Source organism: Lolium rigidum, chromosome 6, assembly GCF_022539505.1.
Source record: "Lolium rigidum isolate FL_2022 chromosome 6, APGP_CSIRO_Lrig_0.1, whole genome shotgun sequence".
Classification (NCBI taxonomy): Eukaryota; Viridiplantae; Streptophyta; class Magnoliopsida; order Poales; family Poaceae; genus Lolium; species Lolium rigidum.
The window spans coordinates 242337149-242341952 of record NC_061513.1 but is presented as its reverse complement, the minus strand read 5'-3'; the positions used below and the strand labels follow the sequence as shown (position 1 = coordinate 242341952).

General features: G+C 43.4%; 1 long non-coding RNA gene across 1 annotated transcript; it reads right to left on the bottom strand.

The window, feature by feature from the left end:
• Positions 1–2794: 2794 nt before the first annotated feature.
• LOC124668178 lies at positions 2795–4211 on the bottom strand. Its single transcript, XR_006991575.1, has 3 exons — positions 3736–4211; positions 3534–3586; positions 2795–3447 (listed from the first exon to the last, which is right to left on the bottom strand). It is a non-coding gene; the product is annotated as an uncharacterized LOC124668178 (long non-coding RNA).
• Positions 4212–4804: the final 593 nt, after the last annotated feature.

The following is a 4804-nucleotide window of genomic DNA, read 5'->3' as shown; positions in this document are numbered from 1 at the left end:
ACGGGGCTACTCCCATCGGGAGCGCTGGGCGTGCACCCGATAAAACTTTTTTGCACTCCAGGATCATGCCCGGGGACTTGATTCTGTGTAGGGTAACGTTGTTTTGCCATCGGCAGTTAACCAGCAAAGCTGGGCATGTTACTCAATATCCTTTACGCATTGCATCCGTACCTAGACTCGGGGGATACTCCCATCGGGAGCGCTGGACGCGCACCCGCTAGAAGAAGATGGTACTGTTACAAGATGGACAAGAACAATCAAGGAGAGGATCATTTAGTGGAGGCATGCTTTAGTCTCTACCCGAAATATCTTCGGCTAGACACTCGGGGACTACTGACGTGGGCATTACCCTTCGGGTAACCGACATTGCCCTATCCTGTGCGGCCCAACTGGAGGCCCATGAAGATACTCGATGGAGAGGCGGGCCACTAGGACGGTGCAGGAGAAGATTCCTTGAAGAACAAGGCAAGAGAGGAGCCGAACAAGGAAAGTTTAAATCTAAGTCTTTTGTAAACTAAGTCGTACCCGGATAGATCTCTTGAGACCTTGTCTCCTATATAAAGGCCAGGAGAGGGGCTGCCGAGGGACACAGAATCCATCATACCAACTTTAGCCACCAGAAGTCTAGAGCTAGGTCGCCGTAGCACTTAGTCTCTCGACGAGATCACAGCCGAAACCTTCGGCACCCCATTGTAAACCAATATTCTCATAATCAAGATCAGACAGGTAGGACGTAAGGGTTTTACCTCATCGAGGGCCCCGAACCTGGGTAAATCGCTCTCCCCGCTTGTCTGTTAACCGGCGTCTCGTGTCAGCCTACAGGATTCCATCAACCCTAAGCCCCGATCGGAGGGTATTGCCGAGGAGTACCCTCGACAGGCACTCTTCATCCGCGTATGTTGTTAATATCTATTGTTCATGGTGACCAGCACAATTCATATGTGATTGCTGCTGGTAGCACTGTTCATGGCAAACCGGCACAGTTCATCGAGTATTGTTCATCCACCGGTACTGTTCACGACACTGTTCAGTGTGGAGCACTGTTTACCCCATGTTTATGTAGCGTTCTGCCAACGTGTCATGTTTTGATTGGCAAAAAATAGCTTGTAAACAGTACCGTGTGAGGTTCAGCTGTCCAGAGCGCTTGAAATCAGCCAGGCTTTATATATAGTACTAGACCATGAAAGCGCGCGTTGCCGCGCCCGTCCATCTTAAGAAACATATTCTAAAAATATTTAATAAAATTGGATATTAAAAATTGAATTACATATGTGTTCGATACATGTGGTGGGACGTATTAGGACCATATCACGTAAAAAGTAGCTTAGCAAGTCTACATTTGATCAAACGAGAGCGGGACCACTTATCATCAGTCAACAAACCATACAAAATGCCTCTGGGAGAGAAAAGGGGAGCACACCCGATATCAGGAAAAGGAATCAATGCTAGGAGCAATTACTTTTTGATACAAAATGCAGACACGAAGAAATAGGCAATCATCATGAGGAACAATGAAAGATACCAAGATAAATTGATAAATCCAGCCGTACCATGTTTAACCATATGATTGTACCAAAGTAGGCGAAACAATATTCACTTAAATCCTAATTTCTGCAGGAGAGACATTAGGTTTTTTTTATAAGATAATATTGAACATGCGCGGAAGTGTATTGCCATAGTTGCACGCAAGAGGAACAATGTACAGAGTAGTAGTATTTCTAGGATGAGAATTATGGTTAAGTTGATAAATCTAACTGAACGTTTGAAGCATTGTTGAGCACTAATGCAAATTATTCTAACGGCTAAAGCTGAATGTCAACTCGAAGGGCAACACTGAAACAGCACGTTCACCCCCGAGCACAAAGACTCATCTCAGGAATATGCAAGAAACCTCACCAGCATCTGACAGATATGAGTACATATGTATTTGGCAATGAAGCCATAAGAGTTAACTACAGGACATCTGTTCTTTGGTTTCATTTTTTCCTTTCCAAATTTGCTATTTGCGCTAGACCCTCTGAACTATTTAGTCTATGCACCAGCAGCAGATATCACAGAAACAAATTTCACTTAGAATCATGCAGAATGCTGACCAACAACTGAAGTATATTACCATCAGGCGTGATCCACAATACACAAAACTTTATTACCAATGCTGAATACTCTTTATACTGCTTTCTATGTTTCGTAGAAGAAAGAACAATACAACTGAGTTGATAATTTGAAATATGAGAAACAGCTTTACAAGACTAAAAAAGCTTATAAACCATGCTTACGCATCGAAGAAATAACTACATATATAAGTAGGAAAACCCTGACAATAGAAATCAGGCATACATGTGCTAAAGATTCTTCTCTCCGCGAAATATCTGATATATAATATTTTCGGACGCATAATAACAATTGCATATATATGCAATTCAACCTTGTTATAGAGATAAATCATCATGGTGAACATGAACAAACAATACTCACTTTAGCTCTTTAGTGCCTAGCCTGACAGTACTTACACTACTTATGCTATAATATCCATATGACTTACATATCAAACTGAAACCGTCCTTTTAAATATACCTTTAATGATTTTCACAATATTTTTTTGCGCGAAATGATTTTCAAAATATTGACCATAGCGGTGCATACTTCATGTGATTCTAACCATTCGTGTTTAAGACATTTCTGAAGATCTCACATCACACATGTACCATTGTTCATTGCATGATGACAGACCTAACCAATGTATTCTTTCCCGTAAATAGAAACCGAGGAATGCAAGTTCCACATTGTTCAGATTTTGGGGGCACTAACATTCGGCTTTTACTTATCCTTTACTTAATTAATTGACTCCATTCATCCAGCCTTTCACCACACAAAGGATAAATAAAGTGAGCAGTCCAAGAAGGAATAGAATACAATTTAGCACACAAAGAAATCCAAGAACTAAACAAACTCATGGTATCGAACAAATTCTTAGATCTAGTTGCATTCAGGATATATTACCTACCGCAATGCATTTACCAAATTGCTCCTAGTCTAACAGTTTCTAATTTAACTATAGGAACGCTAGGATCCATGCTGCAAAGAGTGTCTGAATGTGAAAAAAACATTATGTCACATGATGCACAGCAAATTCTAACTATGTAGGAGATGATGAAAAATTTGTGCTCCCACAGCTACATACATGTCTTATCCTCCCCATCCGGTTTGGGTAGGGGATGTACGCAAGCACTGACAAAGGATTTTACCAGAAACTTCAAAATAAGCTGACTTACAATGAAGACATCAACGAATATAATGTGAATTGGAAGGCGTCCGTCCTGGAGCCAAGCTCCATCTCACACTTGAGTAGCACATAGAAGGGCTTCCCGGATTGTTCAAGATGCATCATCTGAAACTGGCATCTTTCCTTCATTCTCAGGCTGCGTCTCCTGCTGACAAACATATGATCTGTAGAATACCACTTGTTATTTGCATGTGTATAGAGGGCCCATCAAACTTGCAATTAACTGAAATTAGTAATTTAGAGAGCAGACATTGTCATGTGCCAATCAGTGGTCAACCGAGATACAACGAGCTCTCGCTTTGCCTGCAAAAGACTTTCAAAGTTTCAGCCTATAGCTGGTATGAGGATGCCCTTGATGCTTGGGGAAGAAAGAATCAGGCACGTCCAATAATCAATCCTCAAAGTATGGAGAATCAAAAAGAAGGAAAGAGAGGTGGGAAGGATGAACATACCTATAGGATGCAGTGGCTATGGACACTACGAATCCTAACACATGAGGAAGGAATAAGTTCACCGTGGAGGGAGAAGAGGACACTGTGCTCTGGAGTCTGGAGACGATTGCTCTCTGCACCTTATATATCAAGGACAGAAGATAACTGAAAATAACGCTGAGATTAATCACCATAATCACAGGAGGGAGAGGATCGCAACTTTAACCACCATGATTAGGACGCCGGCGGTTTCAGTTTGGAGACCATGAATGCGAATCTGCCCAAACGAACAGAAGAGGAGTCGTTCCTCAGGTGGTGGGCCGGGTCCACAAGAGAATCCAAACATCCATCGCCCGCAAGCAAGGAGCCGACTGCTCTGCCTGTGCGTCATACGAACGGCATCGGCGCCATCGCCTGAAAAGAAGCTATTGATTTGAGAAGCCACTTCCACTTCATGGGCCTCCGATTTGGATCGACCGCGTTGAACGAGCCGACTGAACGGCCTGCAACGAACAGAAAATTTGCCGGCGGAGCAGGAAAAGAGATAAGATTGGTCAACTGTGCTGTACTCGAAAAAAATCTGTTGAAATTGAAGTAAAATACGGTAAAAAAATTGTTGAATACTTAACCTCATCTGGCTGTCCAGCCGTGCGCGGGATTTGGCGGCGCAGGCAGCACCTCAGGCGGATGAACAACGGGCGCGCAAAATCGGTCAACTACACTAATCACAGAAGGTAGCCGAAATTGGAGTCAACGAATACGTAACCTAATTGAGATGTTCGTGCGGGAGTACGATTCGACGTGAAAGGTGTAGGAAGAATGGCGGCGCGGGCGACGACGAAGAGCTGCGGAGGCGGAGGAGGTTCGGCGGCGCACGAGTTCGGAGGAGAAGGAAGAAGGAAAGTGACCGGTTATTGGTAGAAGCCCAAAACATGTTGGCCTGTTAATTATTTTCGGGGCCCAATCAACGTCCTAAGGCCTACAACAATACTGGGAGTAGCAGCCCTAGAAAGAAAATGGGCTTTTAGAACGGTAAAAGGCCGAGGTCGCGAAAAAGGTAACGATTCGGTAACGAGAAACAGATGTACAC